General features: G+C 36.3%; 1 long non-coding RNA gene across 1 annotated transcript; it reads right to left on the bottom strand.

Annotated features, from left to right (window-relative positions):
- Nucleotides 1–1,291: 1,291 nt before the first annotated feature.
- On the bottom strand, nucleotides 1,292–20,707 carry LOC127563137 (uncharacterized). Its single transcript, XR_007953900.1, has 2 exons — nucleotides 20,465–20,707; nucleotides 1,292–2,046 (listed from the first exon to the last, which is right to left on the bottom strand). It is a non-coding gene; the product is annotated as an uncharacterized LOC127563137 (long non-coding RNA).
- Nucleotides 20,708–22,444: the final 1,737 nt, after the last annotated feature.

Here is a 22,444-nt window from a genome sequence, read left to right as displayed (position 1 = left end):
CCACTGAGAAGAATCAAGTCTTTCCTAGCTGATCATCCCACATTCTTGCTTTTATTGTGTACAGCTTGTTTTGCTTGTTTTGTAGAGCATGTTTTGCTCTGCATCAGTTCATGTAAATCTTTACAAGCCTTTCTAAAATCAGTTTGTTCATCACTTATTATAGAACAATAATATTCCATTACCTTCCTGTACCACAACTTGTTCAATCACTTCCCAATTGGACATCTACTCATTTTCCAATTCTTTGCTACCACATGTATACTACCAGCTACTACAACATCTTTGCACATGTGGGTCCTTTCCCCTCCTTTGTGATTTCTTTGGGATACAATCCCAATAATGGAAACTGTTGGATCAAAGGGTATTCAGAGTTTGATAGCCCTTTGGACATAGTTCCAGATTGCTCTCTGGAATGGTTGGATCATTTCACAATTCCACCAACAATGCATCTGTTTTCCCACATCCCCTCCAACATTTATCATTATCTTTTTCTGTCATCTTAGCCAATCTTTGAGAGTTATGAACTGGTACCTCAGAGTTGTTTTAATTTGCATTTCTCTGATCTCTCTAAGTATTTTAGTAGATTTGATGGAGGTAATGATTGAGGCAGGTAGTGGGACAATGGACAAAGCACTGGACTTAGAATTAGAAAAGACATCTGCATGAGTTACCATCTGTGTAACCCTGAGCAAGTAAATATCCCAGGAAGGAATTAAACGTGGATGTTAAATAGCAGTCTTTTTGGCAGTTGACCAGTCAACTGAAAGGAAAAATGAGCACCTAGTAAATAATTAGAGAAGGTGTGATTTGGGGTTACAGAAGACAGTAGGACATTTGTTAGGGGACAATGAGGGGAGAGTACTACACTATGATGCTTCCTACAAACTATGAGCCAATGGTTAGCTTTTCCCAGGCCACTTGAATTCATTTTGCTTGATACCATGGTCATAGTTTTTTTGTGGGTCCCTAATTTCTTCTCTGTGGCAACTTAATTCAATGTCTTATCTCAAGATTATTGTCTAAATTTCACAAATGACATTTTTTCATCAGAAAAAAAAAGGATTTTAAAAAATAGTCCTAGGAATTTTATTGATTTGGCACACCCTGGCTTTTAAGTAGGTAAAATAAGACACACACACACATACACACACACACACACACACACACACACACACACACACACACAAAAAAAAGAGTCATCTCTTGGGAAGTATTTAAATTGCAAGTATTTTTGGAGACAAAGAACTAATGGGAATTTTTAGGTTAAGATATGACACTCTAGGCCATATGGTAAATTCATGAATAAAAATTTTATAGCATCATTCATATAAATGAAGAGTGACAAGCTGTACCACTGAATGCTACTACCTATAAACTTAAAAAAAAATAAAGCAGAGGAAATTATAGGAGAAAAGAATCAGAGATTTTTCTGTAAAGGACAGATGAATGTTATTTTGGATTTGAAGCCAATTCTGGTCTTTAGCTACTGCTTTATTTGGCTATGAAAGAAAGTCTATTCCTTTATCTTGTTAAAAATTACTGTTTGAAAGGTGAAATATTATTAAGTTTCATATTATGTTTCAAAATGATTAACTGGTCCTTTTATCTACAGAAACAAAAAAAAAAGTTTTTATTTGTATTAGTTTTCTTTTCCTACCCAGTTGTATTATTTTGATATCTTGTAAACACAGTTAATAACTTCCTCTTTCTTGGGATGAATATCAGGAGGCAGAGGATAGCTTGTGGTTTGCTAGATTGGTTTTAGATAAATTTAGATAAATGGTTTTAAATAAAGTTCAAGTGAATGTATCAAACTTATTTCTAAAATTTCCCTCCACTCTCCACACTGCAATTATTGTTGTTGTTCATCCTTCATTATTAAAAAGAACCAATGACATCAGGAAGGTGATGCCTTGACTTGTGAGTGAACTGGGTTTAAATGAAGCAGAATTGTGCAGAGTCATCATTCTCACTCTCTTCTCCAGAGTCATCTGAGTTCCGTGGTGAGACATAAGTCAGGACAACTTACAATGGCCCAGTGCCATGCTGCAATATGGCAATATGAAAAAAAAAAAAAACAACATTACTTTTTGTAATTAAAGTTTTTTTCTTTTCAAAATATATGCATAGATAATTTTCAACATTCACCCTTGCAATACCTTGTGTTCCAATTTTTTTTCTCTCTCCCTTCACCATAAGCCCCTCCCCTAGACAGCAAGTAATCCAATATATGTTAGACAAAGGACTTAAATTATCTGAGTTTAAGTTTCTTCTTTTATAAAATGAGTAGAATAATACGTATATATTCACCCCTCTGGGCTGTTTTAAGAATAAAATGAGATCATGTATGCAATCTTTTTTAAACAATAAAATACCATGTAGATATGAACTATTTTTATATTTTCATTTTAAACTATAGGGCCAAGGAGCATACTGGCTTGCTGCCAACTTCAACAACCAACATTATTTAATCTTAGATACTGTCACCCTCATTTGCTAAAGAAGAATAATTTACTTAAGATTACACAGTAGTCAGTGGCAAAGTCAGTCCAAATTAAGAGTTCATCATTTTTCCTTTGCTTGGTCCCAATCAAGTTTCTGAAAAGTGAGGCTTGGGTAAAATATTTGCTCTGTCCTCTTTCTCTCAGGTGCAGACTGTTTCACTTCCTCCCATCACCCTCAGCATTCTCAGTCACCTTCTGGGATTTAGGATTGTCTCTTTTCTCTCACTGTTAGCTGAAGTTCCCAATTACTGTAGGAATTCAGCAAATGGTGCTTCAGTTCCATTTAACCACTAAATATTGGATTAATTATTACAAAGGGGCCATTTAATTCAAAGATATAACAAGAACAAATACATGAGTATTTTCCCCTAACACATTGGGGATATAATCTAGCTAAGAGTTTCTTAAATTTTTCCACTTAAGACCCTTTTTTACACAGTCTCGAATATAAAGGCATATAAAATAGGCATACAAATCAAAATTTACTAAAAATAAATCATAAAGAAATTTATTTTAAAAACAATTTTCTGGTGTACATATAATTTTACCATTTATGAAAGATGAAAGCAAATTTACATACTAATGAGATGAATGTGCTTGTTTATTTTTAAGTAAAGAATTAAATCTAGGTGGAATATTTGACACCTTTTGCTATTGCTAAATTTTTCACGATCTTCACATTTGGTTATACCACCTTATATGGGGTCGTGATCTATAATTTGTGAAGCTTTGGTCTTAGTCCCTAGGGAATTGGTCCTATCATGTTCAAATCCAAAGTCAGTATCCCTTTTTGGCTTTTCCTAAACTAGTCTTCTGATTCTTACTTCTCAGGGAATTTTAGCTTCTACATACATCCTCCAGATGTATCTACATACATCCCTCCAGATCTAGCTCCCAGGCAGAATTGGAGTCTCTATTCCTTGTACCTAGAACAGAAAAGAATAAATATAAAGGCCAAAGACAGACCCATTTCTTGGTGGCTATGTGACCTGGATAGAGAAAAAGAAGAGTCTCAAAGGCCCTCTCCAATGAGCACCTAATCTAAATGAAATTCTGTAATATATATATAATTCTATATTATAAATTCTATACATATGTATATATAATTCTATGTTATAAATTCTGATTCAGTTTTGACCATGAGGGGAGAAGGGAAAGGAAAACTCCTCCAACTACATGAAAAGTCAATGAGCAATGTCCATACCTGTAATCATTCAATTTTTTGGAAGCCATGTTTAGTGCCTTCCCCATGGATGATGCCATCTGGGATGGCTTGAGCATAGCCCTTCCTTACACTTGTAAAGCTAATGTATTCAGCAGCAAATTAGAATGTTTTCATTTATCTATTTGTAGAGATTTTTGTAAGAGAGATGGTTACAAAGAAAGGAGATGAATGACAATTGAAGGATGGCATTCTCACTTAGAATTTATTTTTTTCCCAAGTTTCAGAATTGGCACTTCAATAACCATTCTAAGACAGAGGCTCTTAACCTTTTTTATTCCTTTTGAATCATGGACCCCTTTGGCAATCTGATGAAAGCTATAACCCCATTACTCAAAATAATGTTTTTAAATACACAAAGTAAAATACATATTGTTACAAAGAAAACCAATAATGTTGAAATACTCTACAAATGTGGTAGTTAGGGGGCTCAGTGGATGGCCTTGCAGTTGGGAAGACTCATCTTGCATTCAAATCTGGCCTCAGATACTTGCTAGTTCTATGACCCTACGCAAGTCACTTAACTCTGCCCAGCTCCCCTATATTCATCTGTAAAATTAGCTGGAGATAGGTAATGGCAAACCATTCCAGTATTTTTGCCAAGAAAACTCCAAATGGAATCACAAAGAGTTAGATACAACTGAAAAACAAAAATATTATACACACATACACACATGGTCATAAAACCCTTCATTAAGAAACACTTTGCTAAGGAAGAAAGGCTGATCTTATAGCACCAATTCCTATGTTCTCCTAACTCACTACTTCACTGTCACTTTAAAGGATGTCCACTAAATTGTAATTTCAAATTCCTTTGTTTTCTGGCCAAATTTTTTTACTGGCAATTATCAGAAGGAAGGATGATTTGGAATGGCAGAAAGAGGCATCTGGGAAAGAAAGAGTAGATGAATAAATACTGACTTGTTTCTCTTTACCTCTGCTCGTATACTATGAAGAAATATATTGGATTGTTCATTTAATCCTGTCTTACTAGGCAAAGGCAAAATAGATTTCATTGATTAATTTTCTTAAAGGTTTGATGAAATTTCTGGTAGTTTGGGAGTGGTAGGGAAAGGAGGAGAAGAAGAAATCTGGAGATAAGAATTATTCCATAAACCCATTTTCCCCATTTTATTTTCAAATACATGTATAGCTATATTGCATAATTATAGTTGACATCATCTACATAGGGCTTTGAGATTTTAAAAGCACTTTACATGCATTATCTCATTTGAGCTTCAGGACATACCTATCAAGGAGGCACCATAGCTATTATTATCCCTGTTTTATAGAGGAGAAAACAGTCTAAGGAACATTCAGACGCTTGCTCATGGTAACCACAGCTATTAAGTGTTAGAAATAGGATTTGAATTTCAGAGCTTTTCAATTCTGAGTCTTACTATGTTATTAGTAGTTTCTTCTACTTAAACACCTAATATTGGTGAAGAAGTGAAAAGTTCAATCATCCAGATGTTAAGTCTACATGCTGCCATTTTGGGAAATATTGAATTTCTCATCTTTCACCCAGATGGTTAGAAATCATATAGACACAGAGTTTATTCCCATGTCTACTTCACAATAAACAAAACAAAAAACCCTTGCGCTAAGAAAAAAGGAGGGGAATCAAATTATATGATTCTCCAGCTTGTATCAATTAATCAACATTCCTTAAACAGTGTGCTTACTAGACTGGATGTTTTCTATAACATTCCTTCACATCCTGATATTTTTACTTTGTCTTCTGACATTGTTTTGACTAAAAAAATTTTGGTTTTGCAATTCTCCCTCCCTCTCTCTCACCCCAAGCTTTTTTTTTTTCCTTTAATGTAATAATTTTATAGCCATACCTGTGTTTTGCTCAATCTATAAATTTTCATGATGGTTCTGAATGCAGTGACATCCTAGTGGAGAATTACTATCTAACATTTTTCTTTCCTGGCACATAGTACTGTGATTTACAATCCTTATGTTAATTAATCCTCTCCTGAGGTAATAGGCAAGTATATGCTCTTTAATGTATATAAAACTTTTCTTCTGGAAAGTTCATAGCACTTTTACATTTAATTAACCTGATTCTCCCCTTTGGGCTCAAGAAAGTTTTATCGATGTACACTCAAGGAAATGGGGACAAATCCCTCTGCCAATCTAGAGTCAAGAAGAAAGCTCCTGCTTAGAATATAAGTTCCTTTTGAACAAGTACTGTCTTGTTTGTTTGCACTTGTCTCTCAATACTTAGCCCAGTGCTTGACACATAGTATAGCACTTAATAAATGCTCACTTATTCCTTTATCTATCTATCTATCTATCTATTTGTCTATAATCCATCTTTCTTTCATCCAGAAGGAGAAACCAGAGATCTATTTTACCCCTAAACATACTCTTATAGAATAAGTTACCCTCTCCATGCTTGTCTTCATGTTATTTCTCCTTCCTGGAATTCCTTTTAGTATGACAACTTTCAGGTCATCTTCTAGCTATACCTCCTTGCCTCTGATTTGACTCTCCAGCTCTTGCATCAGGGTTTGATTTCTTTTGGATGAGTTTTCCATAACTAGCCTGACCCAAGTCCATCATCATCCTGCTGCTTTTTGGTAAGCTTCATGCGCCCCACTTTATGGGTACTTCTTCTTATCTTCCTTTCCCCAGTTTTCCATACTTTTTGAGTACTCAAAATAATACTAACATTCCTGGAAGGGATGTGTCTATAAATTGCTATATGACTTTACTTGCCATCCCAGTGACTTCCCAGTCCCTCCTCCCATGTTGCCTCTCCCCTATACATGTTCTCTTCCCCTACTAGAATTTGAACTCCTTGAGGAAAGTGAACACATTTTTTCTCTCTTTTACTCTTTTTCAAATCTCCCTTCCTCCCTTTCTTGCCTTTCCTCTTTAATTTTCTCTCTTCCTTCTCTGCCTTTTTCTTTTTCCCTCCCTCCCTTCTTCTTAGATAGCATATTCATCCATTCATTCAGCTATTCATTTTTCACTCATAACAAATATTGTGATGTCTAATTTTGTATAATTTAAAGAGCTTTGAATGCATTTTCCCATTACATTCCAGAATTTTTAGCTTCCTTCAAGTCTCAGCTCCAGTGGAAAGTGTATTACTGATTTCTCAAGATTTCAATGCTCTCTCTCCTCAAATGATTTTATATTTATCTATGTGTATCCATATAATTCTGGCCCCTGAAGGAGAATAATCTAGAGGCCAAAGACATCTGAAAGGAGATTTGAATTCATGTCTTTCCAATAATAAATCTAGCTCCTTATTCACTCAGTCATTTTACTACCAATAAAAGCTTCAGTGCCTAAAGTTCAGAGAAATGGTCAGTTGACTCAGTTTATTCTAAAGTTCCCTAACTTCATAAATCACTCATGTTGTCATGGACATTCAAAATTTAAAGCTAAAGACTTTCTGACATAACATTCCTGCTTGGAGTACAGTTGATAATAAAATGCCAGCCCCCTCCTTTAAGCAGCTGTCACTTAGACACATCCGTGATGACCACACTGCAGTTTGTGGATGGAGTCATTTATCAATAGAGGAACAGACCCATGAGTCATGAGTTGGGAGTGGTGTTTAGAGTGGGGGGAGGGGGAATTGAAGTAATTATGGATATGGTAAAAACTGGAAGAGAGCAGCTGGTGGGGATGGCCCTAGGCTTTGCTGGGATGTGGGCCAACTGAGCTCCTGGGGAAAGAGTTGGCCCTTCACACAGGCAGAAGAGGCATCCAATTAAGTGATATAACATGAAGATTCTTGAAAGGTCCACTTCCACATATATTTTCTCCATTCACATTTCCCCAGAGTATCTTCCCTAGGTCTGAAGTTCCCAGCATCAAAATCTTTCTTGTTGGATAGGTTGTTCAAATGACTAGATGACAGAATAGTAGGTTGGATAGTACTTAGAGGTCATCTATTATAAGGATTCTTAAATTTTTGTGTGTCTTAGACTCCTCTCTGATAAGGCCTGTTGACCACATCTCAAAAAAATATTTTTAAATGTACAAAATAAAACGCAAAGGATTACAAATCAAACCAAATATATTAAACATAATTATTGTAATAGACCCCAGAATAAGAATCCCTGGCTCTAGGCCAGTCCTACAGTTTGGCTGATGTAAAAACTCCACCGTGGAGAAGCCCAAGACCATGTAGTGAGTTGGTGTCAGAGGGAGAGTTAAAGCCCAATTCCCTTGGTTGGACACTATGCTGCTCTATCATTATTATTACCTTAGCATGGAGCACTTTACTATATTATCTAACCTTCACAAGGAAGAGCAAATAACAGAAACCTAAAAGAATGGGGTGTAGGACAAAGTCTGAAAAGAAAAAAATCTTAGGGAGAGGTCCAAATGCCAAAAACTTGCCTGAGTAAATCTGGCATTGAGCAAAGCATGGCAAAAAAGTCTCATCAATCAGTGGGGCACAGTGAGGCAATGAACACCAGGTCTGGGTAAGGTCTTTATTGGTCTTTTTTTTTAAATTCAGGATAAAATGCCCATTTAACCCTGGCTTTATTCCTATCATCCCTCAGGGAACTCAGGAAGAAATAATAGGCAAGACTTGAACTCGGGTCTTCCTGATGCCATGTCCAGTAGCAAGGGACTTCAGAAGCCATTGAGCACTATTTTCTCCCTCTACAGATGAGGGATCCTAGAGAAGCCAAGGGACTTATCCAAAGTGACATGACCATGATTTCAGACTCCAGGGCCAGTACTTTCCCCATTGTACCATGCTTCTTCCAATGACTAATGCTTCCAATTCATCCTTCTATGTTATGAATTGGAGGTAATGTAGCTGGATGTATTTTTATGTATTCGTGAATGTGTACAGGCATATTTGGAAGTGGTGATGGAAATGTCTCTGCTTAAATAAAGCCTTGGGAGAGGAAGTTATTAAACCAATTACGTCAATTTCTGTTTTCAATTCATTCTATCAGTCAACCAGCCAATAAGCATTTATTAAGAGCTTCATTAGGTATTCAGCAGTATGATGCTTTATAGTGAGTTGCCCTTCAAAAATGTGAACCAAACTCTAGTTTCATAGAATGAAACAGATTAGAGAGACTTATGGCACTGTCTAAAGGGCATTGGCCATGAAGCCAGGAAAACTTGGCTTCCGATCCCCCTTTGAGACCAGCTATATGATTATGGTCATCGCTTCACTTTTCTGAGACTTTTTTCTCCTTACCAATAAAAAAGGAAGAATATGTCCCAAAATACTTTCCAGAATCAATCAAAAAGCATTTAAACACTTTATATGAGTTATGCAGGCTACTAAGCACTTGGAATACAAAAACAAGTTGGAATATAAAAACAAGGCAAATAAATCCCTGACCTGACTTCAAAAAGTTTACAATAGAATGGGGGATCACAAGAAGGACGTACAAAATATACACAGAGTACATGCAAGATCACTTTAAAAGGAAAGGCATCTGTATTAGGAGAAGGAAAAGCCTCCCAAATTTCCATAGCTCAGTTTTTTAAAAAGCCAAAAATTCTGAGAGCCAGAAATGAAGAGGAAGAAATATTTCATAATGATTTTTTTGGGATAAAATCAAATTTTATATTCATATTCATATATACACATGTGTATATTTATATATGTTCACACAAGCACATTTATGTATGTACACACACATGTTCTCTATATAATCTGTGTGTTTATATACATAGTACATTATGTATAGCTATATATATGATACAGCTGTACTCTATATATGCAATATACACATACCATGTGTTCTCTCTACATAATTTTATATGTATGTATATATTTAACAGTATATTTATACTATGTAACACAACATTTTTGAGCATGTGCACATATGTACCCATACACACATGCACATGTTTTATATTCATATGCACACGTGTACATTTATATGTGTTTACACAAGCACATTTATGTATATACACACATGTGCTCTCTCTTTAGTATGTGCGTTTACATAGTACATCATGTATAGTGATACCTATGATACAGGTGTACTCTATGCAATATAGACATACAATGTATGTTCACTATACATGTCTTATATGTATGTATATATAACAGTATATTTATCCTATGTAATGCTCTACACAACTCATGTTTGTGAGCATGTGCACATGTGCATACATACATGCACATATGTACTTCCTATGCACACATATACTACATGGATACATATTTACATAGTATATTATACACATTACATATATACAGATACATAATATACACACACACATGAATATATATATACACATAAACACATACCCTCTATATATGTATATATATGCAGACTACATATGTGTATATATACATGTGTATAATACACATGAAGATACTTATATGTACACATATTCACACATATGTGCATATGTGTGTTACTCTGTGTTGTACATATATGTGTATATGTTGCATAATATAGTATAAATTATATAGTATACAGATATAGTATATACTCTGTATATGACTATATAGTATATGTACATATACTATATAGTCTCTCTCTCTCTATGTGTATATATATAATGATGTGTGTAAATTTTCCTCTGAAAACCACTAAGGAATGCTCTCCCACTTCTTCACTTCTGACTCTCAGAATCTCTGACTTTGGCCAATCCTGAGATCCAATACCACCTTCTGGAGGAGGCTTCTTCCTGTTCTCCCAGCTACAAGAGCCTTCTTGTTGAGATGACCTTGCACACGCTCTGTATGTTATTTTCACACACAATTCTTTGCAAACCTGGAAGTCTTGGACCGATGACGGCTCGTATTGTCCTTCATGTCCAGCCTCAGCCCCATTCTGGCTCAGCTGTTCTGATCCAGTCATTCTCAAGATTCTAGACCAGAGAAGTCTAACATCCAGCCTGCAGGCCACATGTACCCCACAACATTCCTGAGTGTTGCCTGAACCAGATTAAAATGTTATTGAGAAATGTTTAGTGAAATAAATTAATAAAATCACTATGTGGTCCACAGGTTTCCTTATAAATGGTTTAGTGCCCTTCCAACTCCTCTCCTCCATCCCTTTCTGTTTGCGTTTGTCAGGATATTAGGAGTCGCTCTGTTTTTCAGAGCTAAGGCTCAGCAAGCAGACTGTACCCAGAACTTGACATAACAACAGTCCCTTGCACTCTCCTTCTGCATGATCTCAGTCATAGCAACATCCCAGAAGTGTTTCATTTAATTATTGTATTGCTTTGACCAGCACCAGGTGTTCTCTGAGCTGGGAAAGCACTGGACTGTTCTGGTCATGAAGCCCTGCTAGGAATCGAACTTGTCTCATTGTTGATATTACTCCTCCTATCAGGGATACAATTCACCCTAAAACTGTTGGTATTAGTATGGCAATCTCCCCACACTGCCTCTGGTCTCCCTGCTAGGGGTTGGGTCCCTGCACATGTATCTAGTCTGTCTCCTAGATTATAGGCCGATTCATTCACTTAAAATAAACTTGTTTTTTATTTCTTGTCTGTGTCTCTAGTCAGCTCTATTCAGTTCTAGTCACCCACAGGTTACAGGCTGGTTCAGTCTGGTAGACAAATTGTACCTACCACTGCTGTAGACAGCTCTCTAGGAATATGTGTTGTGGAGAAGATATCACAATTTATACTGGGGAAGGTATTTCTTCACATGGAAGTTCTCTGTATCAGTGAAATCCCAGATTTAGTCCCTACCCTTCATTATTATCATTATTTCTAGAGTTGTAACTGTCCAATCTATTCTTTTCCCCCTTTCTTTGCCCGTTTCTCTCTTTCCTTCCTTGTTTTTGTCTTCTTTCCACTCACCTACCCTGAACATGAGACTCTTCTCTAATCTAAACTGTCCTTTGGCTCTCCTTTTCCCCTCCAGCCTGAGCTACCCCTCTCTGGCTCTGTTCTTCTCCCCTATTAGGGACCTGGGATGTGCTTCTGTACCCTCAATGAGAGGAAGTAGGGACAGCTGGATTCTGAGAAGAGGAATCAGAAATGGTTCTTCCAGTCCACCTCTCTCTGTCCACCCACCCATGTTCTTGAGGTCAATCTCAAAGGCTGCTGGTACACTGGATAAAAGCCAAGGGACGATCCCAGTGAATGTTTTATTTATGAAAAGAGGAGCATCTGAATGCTCCTGAAAGGTTTCAGCATCCCTTTGGATTTCAGAAATTGTCATTTAAAAAAAAACACTGTGCAAAAGTGAGTAGTCCCCTATCACCTGCTGGTAAAACCTCCAAAGATGTGAGTATCTCTAAAGCTTTGAGACCCAGCAACCCTTCTGTGACCCAGCTCTCTCAAGTCATTTCCTTGGTTCTGTTCTTCCCCCAGGGACATTTTCTCCACAGATTACGCCATATAAGTAGACTAGTGATGACAACAGCAAAAAATGCAGACTTAAAAAAAAAAAAAAGAACAGCAAATTACTCAATCCTTGTGCTTAAAGAGACTCTATGACCAATTAAAAGAAATATACTAGTAAGCTCAAACTAAAGTATAACTAAAATCCCTTATATGACTAAAAAATACAACATTGTATTTGGTTTGCTTTGGTTTGCTACCTCCTCATCCTCGTCTTCCCCCATATTCCTTTCTTCTCTGCTTAATCTGTTGTTTGAAAATCTTGCCTGTCAGTCATGGTAAACCTCCTTCTTAAAATATTTATTCTGATCATCCCACATCCCTGGAACAGCTGTTAACAAAGGGAACCACCAAAATCTATCTAGACCACTTAAAATATTTCTCCAAAACTCACTTTCTCCCTGTAGCTTTCTCCTCATTCAACAGACTGAGACCCAGATTCATCTGTACTCAAAAGATTGTAAGGCTTAAAGTCAGAAGATCTGACTTCACAGAATGGCTCTTGTCATTAAGAATGCTTTCTTACTTCCTGAATTGCCTTTTCTTAATTTTTATCCCCTTGAATCTCTCTGTTGAGTACTTCTAAATTTTTTCTGTCTCTGTCTCCTTCCCTCCCTCTCTCTTTCTCTCTCTCTTTCTCTCTGTCTCTGTCTCTCTGTTTGTCTTTCTCTGTATTTGTTTCTCTCTCTCTTTCTGTCTCTGTCTCCCTCTGTCTCTCTTTTTTTGTCTGTCTCTCTCTGACTCTCTATGTGTCTCTCTGTCTCTGTCTCTGTTTCTCTCTGTCTCTCTCTTTCTTCCTCCTTCTCTCCCTTCTCCCTCCTTCCCCCTTTCTTCTATCTCTCCAATATTTCTCACATGTTTCTTTCTCTTCACTTACATTGCCACCACTCTAATTCATTCCACTATGGTTTCTAGTCACCTAACTAGTCTCTCCTAAATCTCTCCCCATTCCAATCCATTTTTCACGGAACTTCCAAAGTACTTTTGCTAAAATACAGGACTAATACCAACTCCTCCCCACTTGATAAAGTTCCAGTGGCTCTCAATAACCTCTAGAATAAAATACTAACTCTTCTATTTGGCATTTAAATTTCTTCACAAACTTTCTCCTTCTTACTACCTGAGAAAGAGGAAGACCAGTTTATAAAAGTTTTGGAATTAAAGGGCCAATGTAGGAAGAGGAAGGGGTTCCCTCTGGAGAAGATGCCCTTCTTCAAATAACTTCCTGGAGTTATCTTCTATCAGGTGTTGAGGTGCTTTCCTCACTTTCAGAGGAGAAACAATGGCTTTATAGTCTCTCTTTGCCTCTCTCCTTAATTTCATGGTATCACTTTAAGGTAATGGGACCACTTTTCTTCACTCCTGAATGAAACTGCTACCAGACCATCTGGTTTCTGGCTGCTGTGGAGACTGGCATGTGTGTCATGTGCTGGTGAGTTCATATTGAGTATGAATCATAGGATAGCCAGACAGCTGGTGTGGTGGCTGGGGCATGGTAGAAGGAAACTGGTAAGCATCCATTGCTATATCAACACTGCCATTGCAAATAGCAAAAATAACTTGATTTAATTAAGTACAGCTGTCCAATTCTGGAATCCCTATCACTAATATGTGTAATTTGGGGGTGGTGATATTTTTCTGGGTAGTTTATCAAGTAGAAATTGTATTTAATCATATGTGAAAAAGAGTTCTCTGGGGTTTATATGAATAATAATGATAATGACATCATCTATTATTTCATCTATAACCTTCTATGGTCTTATCAACAGTGAGAGCTCAAGTCATCTCACCATATTTTGTAGGAGGTAGAGATTATTGTTGATTAGTCTATGTTCTAGATAGAGTGTCTGGAGCAGAGAGATTAAGTTACTTGTCTAATATCATGTAGCAATTTGGCAACAACAATAAGAAGAAAACATAAAACAAGTTCCAGAGTCCTTTGATATCTGCAGACTAAGAATAAAGTTTGAGATGGTTGTGGGTTTTTTTAAATTGGCATTAATCATATCAGTACATGTTTTATGTGTCTTTGTGTATGTATTGCTGCTCATCCTTAAAGAATAATAGGCTTCAGATCCAGGAAGAACAATTAAAAAGCTCTATCTTAATCACAATCCATATAAGAAACTTTAAAAGTATTTTCATTTCTATAAGCATGTGCGATTTTTATGACTTGCTAGCCTCTATAATCCCAACCTAACAATTATTCTTTATGATTCAAGTTGTATCATAACCTTGATTCATGAATTTTCTAATTGTTTTTTACTAATTACTTGATACTAACTGTTATTCTAGTTTTAGTGTTGTTGCAAATACACATTACCTATCATAAAATCTGATTGCTGTTCAACTATTAGGACTTTCTTATTCCTAATTGTTGTTAACAATATTATCTTTTGGGTTTTTTCCTTATATTAGTAATTAAATGACATCATTTCAGTCATTGAATATTTTTGGGAAGCTATGTGATGCCATGGAACTTCCATTTGCTTTGGAATCAGAGCATACAGGTTCAGATTTGGGCTCCCTGATTTAAATCTGTGTAATCTTAGGCAAGACTTTAGAGCCTTCATTTATAAAATAAAGGGGTTGAATTTGATGACCTCTGAATTCCCCTCAGGTCTTAAGCTTTCACAAATTTGAGCTGCTTTTTATTTTTATTTTTTGCCTATAGAAACAGTACTTGAGTGAAAGGTCCATCTCTCATTCAGAATATAGTCAGCCCTATTTTGCTTATTTTTGTTTTTGTTTGTGTATTATTCTGTACTGAAGGTGAGAAAACTCCTGTCCCTGGAGGCCGTGTTTCTCAATCTTGTTTTATTGTTTATCAATTAGGTATTACTGGAAATATGGCAATGCAAATCTTCTCTCTTTCTCTTCTTTTCCTTTCAGTTAATTTGTATATTTGTCTTTCCCTATTAGAATGGTTATTAAGAAAGGCCATTGATCCAATTTATTGGTCACTGCTAGCCTAACTAATAAATTAATCATCATCATACCATTGTCTTTAAGTTTATCTTAATTTTCAAACATGACAAAAAGGAAAAAATAGCTAAGTGATGCATTAAAAGGGTGCCAGGTCTGGAGTCAGAAAGACCCAAGTTCAAATCTCACCTCAGACATTTACAAACTATGTGACCCTGGGGAAGTTATTTAACCCTGTTTACCACCATTTCCTCATCTGTAAAATGAGCTGGAGAAGGAAAATGGCAAACTACTCCAGTTATCAGAAGACCCCAAATGGAGTCACAAAGAGCTAGACATGGCTTAAACAACTTGACAACAACTACAGTTAGAATGTAAGCTTCTTAAGAATAGGATTTAATACATGTTCTTGTCCCTAGCACTTAATACAATGCCATGCATAGAGTAATAATTTAATAAATGCTTTATCCATCATCTATCTGTCTAGAATTATCTGACATGTCCCTTAAAATACTTTTCAAAATAACCTTCTTTAGTCAGCCTTCCCAGATGAACTCCATCATATACTGACTATTCCTTATAAATTTCCCCTTTAAATACTTTGTAATCAATCTTGTATAATTTTATACTTTTAAAGAGGTTTCCTTAAATTTCTTTCTAATTATTTAACTTCCACGTTTTCGTTTTCTGTTTACCCCATTTAGATTCCAATTTATTTTAGAGAAGGGACCATATATTTTCATTTTTTAATATCTTTCATCAAATTTGACCCTTTGTCAAAATGTCTAGTATTGTGTTTTTGCTAATTATTCACATTTATATCATCAGCATAAGAACTATCATTTTTATAGTTTTTTACAGTTGCATAGTACTTTATAAATGTTCCATGTTCATGAAGTAGTTTGCTTACTTTAAGAACAACTATGAAACATATATGGTATGCATATGTAACCATAATTTTATAGAAAACCCCATCATTTTATAGAAGAAGAAATTAAAGTTCAGAGGAGCTGAATCATTTGCCCAGGGTCACACAGCTAGAAGGTTTCAGAGAAGAGTCTTTTACTACAGCAGACTGCCTCTCCCTTCACTCACTGCTTGGTAACTAATTTTAGACTCCATAAATGCATTCTAGACTCATAGCTTGGCTCAGGAAGTCATTTAGTCCACCCTCCTCCCTTTCACTGGGCACAAATGCATCTAAACCATGCTAGAATTATAGCAGCTTCTGCCTTTATATGGAATTATTCTGTAAATGGCCCACAGAGCCATTGTCTCTTAAAGGCACTGCTGCCTTTCTCCAAAAGGACATGATGACTTCGATTTTGGAAGGCATTGTGCTGTCACAGCATCCCCAAATGGAGACTCACTAGAGACTTAATCTTTTAATCAGTAGGCAGTTTGCAGGTATAACCATTAAGTATGGAATGACAATGTGTATATACAAGACATTTGCTGCACAGTCAATGGTGCAATAATTCACATTCCTGGAGACTTGGGGTTGCTATTACTCAAATCCAAGGAGCTGACATAATAGCTGTCTCCACGCTGTACTGAATGACTCTTCTATTTCTCTGCTGTACATTTTGGACATCCTCTTCTCTTCCCTCCCTCCTTCCCAGAAGGGAGTTCTAGACCCACCCTAGAGACTCTTAGTTGGACCTGTGCTCAGTCTGCAAACTCTGGTTCAGTTTTTCATTAGCTGTTGTGGAAGACAACTAGAGCTGCTGGATTGTGTTAAAGCAATCTGTAGGGTTGAGAGCATTTTAATTCCCTTCCAAATGGCTTGAATTAATCTGAAACATTCCTTATTGTTTGGTCTCAGCTGAAACAATAGATGAAGGCACAAAAAGACAGGAGGAAAAAAGAAAATTAAATAATAATGAGTTATTTATAGATCGCTTTGAGATTCACAAAAGAATTTATGTATGTATGTATATATATATATATATATATATATATGTATATGTGCATGTATACACTATAACCTAATGAGCCTCAAAAAACCCTATATGCTGGTTGTCTTTCCTATTTTACAAAAAAGGAAACTGAGACTCAAAGAGAGGGTATGTGAGTTAAACCTGGACCCAAGGGAATGTTAAAAGTTAGATTCAGCTTCAGGAATCTTCCTTGCTTCCAGATCCAATGATTTTCTCATTGCAAAATGTTATCTGTGAGGTTTCAATTGGCTGTTTCATACACAAATAATTCAGCAAAGGTGTTTTAAAAAGAGAGAGAACTATGCTGGATACTGGAGAAGATATAAAATTTATATATATAATATTCTCCTGATCTTATGGGATTTATAATTCATCGGGGGAGTTTGATGCAGATTAACTCCAAAACTCCAATGGATCTGACATTTGCCGATAATCCAAACAAAGATGGAAACCTATCTATTTCTGTCCATCATATATTATTCTTATCCATGACTTCTCCAAAGTTTAGCACAGAGATCCTATTCAACATATCAAAGTATTCAAGATACTTAAAAAATAATAATAAGGCAATCAGGATTAAGTACCTTGCCCAGGGTCACACTGCTAAATATCTAAGGCCAAATTTGAACTGATGTACTTCAGGCTTCAGAGAGAATGTTCTATGTATTGGGCCATCTAGTTACCCCTATTGTATACTTGACTTTTTGTATATGCTAATACAGCACCACATTAACTGCCTACAGGTATTATTACAAAACTAATTCATTTTTTTCCCTTGACTATACATTTCTTTGATGATTTCCATCACTTCACAAACACCTGAACACCTATTAAGTTCTAGTCATTATGTTAGATTTTGGACATTCAAAAACAAAATCAAAATAACTCCTACTTTCAAGATGCTTATTTTCTATCTGAGGAAGCAAGATGTTTCTACATTGAAATATAAATTTCTAGATTTCAGGGACTGTCTTATTATCTTGTAATTATATTCCCAATGCTTAGCCCATAGTAAGTGCTTATTAAATGCTCTATCAATCAATCTATCTATCTAACTCCCTACCTTTCCTGATTTTTTATATCTATTTTTATATCTCCCTTTCCAACTCCTGCAATCTAAAAATATTGCCTTTCTTGCTACTCCTCTCACAAGATCTTCCATCTCTTGATTGTGCATTTCTGTTAGCTATTCCCCATGTCCGGAATTCTTTTCCTTTTCATACTTACCTCTTGGTCTTTCTGACTTTCTTCACTTTCTAGTTTTAATCTCACCTTCTACAAAAAGTCTTTCCTAATCACAATGCTAGCATTCCCTCTTTGGTTTATTTCCAATTTATCTCTTATATGTCTTATTTGTACATAATTGTTTGTTTATTGTATCCCCATTAAACTATGAGATCTTTGAGAGCAGGAAATGATGCTGTCTTTTTTTTTGGGGGGGGTATCCCTAGCATTTAACACAGTACCTGGCACATAGAGGAATCTTAGCAAAGCTTGTTGATTTCATTATCTTTTTTCTCTATATCTTATCTATCTATCTATCTATCTATCTGCCTGTCTACAATCATAAGCAACATTAGATATCTACTTATCTTTAAGTAAGTAAATAAACAAGTAAGCATATACATACATAAATACATACTGATATAAATACATAGAAGAGAATTTAGGAGTGAGCCCCTGGTGACCAGGGAATCAGAAAATACCTTATGTGGAGAAGCTGAGCTTTTTAGGAAGAGGGATTTTCTAAGAAGTAGAGATGAGGAGGGAATGCATTCTAAGGCTCATGTTGCATTGGGACAAAGTTGTTTATAAAGAATAGTAAGCCCACACAACAACATGGCTGTTGATATTCTCTTGTTATTCCTATGAAACTTTTTGGTTTGTAATGTGTAGGTCAACGAAGAGTAAGCACAAAGGGATCTTAAATTCCCCATAGTTTTGAGTCATTTGTGTGATGGTGAAGATGTGAACTACTTTGCAATATTGCAGGCATAAGTACAACTAAACATGACATAAAATGATGCGCAATGAATGACTTGGGAGATATAAGGAAAAGCATATATGCTTTCTGAGTTTAAGGGAAGAAATGTTATTATCAACAGGTGAGGTGGTAATCAAAGAAAGCTTCAGGGAAGAGAAGTGATCTTTAGCTAAAATTATAAGAATGAGTGAGATTTTGGTAGGGCTGGAGGTATGGATTAGTTAGAGAAGCATTCTAACCATAGGACATGGCATGAAAGCAAAACATACAGGACGTACACAAGAAATGAAAAGTATTTAAGTGTGACAGCATTCGAGCCTATATGTATGAAGGGTAGTACTGTGATATAAAGCTGGAAAAAGTAAACGGTGGCATCGTAAAAGTCTTTGAATGACAGTGTTAAAAAATTAAAATTTTTATTTGGAGGGCAATAGACAGCTTTTGAAGGGAAAATAGGTTGGTGACCAAATTTACATTCAAAGTAGTATTAATTAGTCCCTGAGCTCTGATCACTTGGGAGTGGCAGAAGGTGGAGGTGGAAATCCCTTTTAACAGACTCCTTCATTAATCCAGGTAGATTGTAATGAGGACCCACATGAGGATTATGGAAGCAGCAATAAAGGTGATACTTAGGGATGGAAGAAAGAATACTTTGAAGCAATGACTCCACTGTTAACTGGGCACCTTGTGCCCCTGCCCCTGGGAATTTGGCACAGTCTTACTACACGTTGGAAGAGAATGTAATTTTGATCGGTAAATCACTCCTTTTGAGAATTGTACTGACAGTTGTGAGATCTCTGCCAACAAGGATGCCCACAGACCTTTTCTGATAACAGGGGTCATATTTTCTGAAACCAATCTGTTTTTTTTAGGGCAAGGAATAGATACTGAACCTGTGATTTCAGTGATTCAGAGAACTCCCAGGGAAGATAATCCTCTTTGTCAAAGCAGACTGGCCCCTGTTCTATCGTTTATAGTCTTAAAATAGGGATTCTTAATTTTGAAGGGGTGGCAAAGACCTCCTTTGACAGTCTCGTGAAGGCCATGAACCACATCTCTGAAGATTGTTTACAAATTCATAAAATCAAATATTTGAGTTACAAAAGAAACCAATGATTTTCAAATATAATTCTCAAAATATTAAACAAAAAAGTTTATGGACCCCAGGTTTAGAGATTTGTTTAGAGCACGGAGAATTGACTTTATTTGCTCAGTGTCACAAAGGCTGTATGTGTCGAGGCCTGAATAAAGCTGTATCTTCCTGGCTTTGAGATCAGCTCTCAGAGATTCACTGTTCCATGTTGCCTTTTATGTTTTTCAAGATAATATATTTTTCTATGCCTCTTAGCTGTATTATGAACCTTTTGCTCTATACATTTGGGCAAAATATATTTCTTTTCCCCTCCAAGCCAAAACTTGAATAGAGTTGAACCCCACGAATCATTCTTCTCCTTTCAGGACTTGATGTCCTGCCAAGGCTGATGAGACCACTCCACAGGTAATCCTATGATGCTCTGCACCCTTGGCTCAATGCCTTCCCTTAAGAAAATGTGTGAAAGCTTACCCAGCTCCAAGGGAAGGCCCTGTTCTTCGAGGCAGAAGTCCTCACAAGCTGACGTAGTCCTAAACCTTGAGTCACAGCCAGCTAGTTCCAATGCTGAAGGAAAGAGGCTAGCTGTTAAAAAATGACCTCACCCATGGGGGCTGCCAAGTAGAGACATTAGACATCATTGCTGGCAGGCAAACAAAGTAGACAAAGGGCAGAAGTAAACTTCTAAAGAATAGTCTAACCAAGAACAGACCTGCCTCTCATTGTGTGTGGGTCTATGAATCAGAACTGAGGAGGAGCCAGGATGATGAGATTCTCCAAGGACTGGAGTTTCATTTTAAGTCAACTTCAGGAAGTGGAGTACTTCACAGGATCATGTAATTAAAAGGGACTTTGGTGGCCATCTCACACATCCAGAATGTACTTTCTTATCTCCTTTATTCTTTTCAGATGCATCCAAAGCATGGTCTTCTGTGGGACACCTTTCCCAGTCCTTCCAACCTTTAATACCCTTCTTTCCAAACCTTGCATTTAGCTTCTTTGTACATATTTGTATTGATTCACTTTTCATTTTTTTGGCATATGGTTGTATATGCCCTTGTTTCTTCCATTTAGAATAAGAATTTCACGTAAATAGAGACTATTTTATTCTTTGTACTTGCATCCTTAGCACACTGGGGTTGCGTGGCACTTACCAGATGCTTTAATAACTACTTCTTCATTGGTAGATCCACTCCAACTCATACAAAAGAAAGCTATCCTTACATGGCTAGGTGATCTCCAAATTTCCAAAATGCTGTCCCCAATACAGATTTCCTGGGTTTTCTGTTAATTATTAATGAAGACGCTTATTTAACAGGGAGGCAAAGAAAGCAACTGGAGGAAACAATCTTATACTAGAAAATATTTCTTTTTCAATGTCATGGGGTATTATGAAAAGTTCTTTTTATTTTTTAACTTTAAATAAATTAATAGTTTTATTTTTCCAAATATATGCAAAGGTAGTTTTCACCATTCACCTTTGCAAAATCTTATTTTACACATTTTCTCCCTCCCCTGCCCCAGACAGCAAACTGTGCCGTTCTTTTCAATGTATTTTCATATTTGTCATGCTTCCCAAGAAAAATCAGATCAAAGTGTGGCGGGGAAATGAGGAAAAAACAAGCAAATAAACAAACTACAACAACAACAACAAAGAGAAAATGCTGTGCTTTAATCACATTCAGTTATCATAGTTCTCTCTCTGGATGCTAATGGCACTTTCCATCACAAGTCTTTTGAAATTGCTTTGAATCACTTCATTGTTGATAGAGCCAGATCATCACATAATCTTGTTGGTGTGTACAATGTTCTCCTGGTTCTGCTCACTTCACTTAGCATCAGTTCATGTAAGTCTTTCTATGAAAAGTCATTCTTAAAAAGTAGTTATCATAGTGAAGGAAGACAAACAGTGTTTATGTATAGCAATTTACAGGTAGTGAATGAGACTGATAAAGTGGGATTTTCATAATGTCAATAAAGGAAGAAAGAAAAAGGATATTTTATATCCTTTGAATGTTATATAGCTTATATTAAGCAGTGCTTTACTAACTACTTACCTTATGCCAATTGATGTAAGGTCTCTCAGATAGAAGATGATGTGGTATAGGAGAAAGGAGCCTGAGAATCTGAGTTCAAATATCACCTCTGAACCTATGTGAGTTTGAGGAAGTCATTTAACTTCCCTTGGCCTTAGTTTCTAAATATGTAAAATGAAAGGGGAAGGGACAATCAGATGATCTCTGAGTCTGACCTTCTGACTCTTGAAGCTTTAGATCAGAACCATTTTTCTGCCAAGCATCTTTTGGATATTTATAATATTATTCATAGGCCTCACAAAATTATCAGCTTAAAATCTCAAGTAGTGGCAGGTAGTTGTATCTAGCTTTCAGCTCATCATCACCTGTGATTGCCTTGGGCCAGGCCAAATGATTTCCTGGGTCTTATATGCCCCTC

The sequence above is a fragment of the Antechinus flavipes genome, chromosome 4 (assembly GCF_016432865.1).
Source record: "Antechinus flavipes isolate AdamAnt ecotype Samford, QLD, Australia chromosome 4, AdamAnt_v2, whole genome shotgun sequence".
In the NCBI taxonomy this organism is placed as follows: domain Eukaryota; kingdom Metazoa; phylum Chordata; class Mammalia; order Dasyuromorphia; family Dasyuridae; genus Antechinus; species Antechinus flavipes.
The sequence above is the reverse complement of the archived record's forward strand: the minus strand, read 5'-3'. Positions and strand labels throughout refer to the sequence as shown.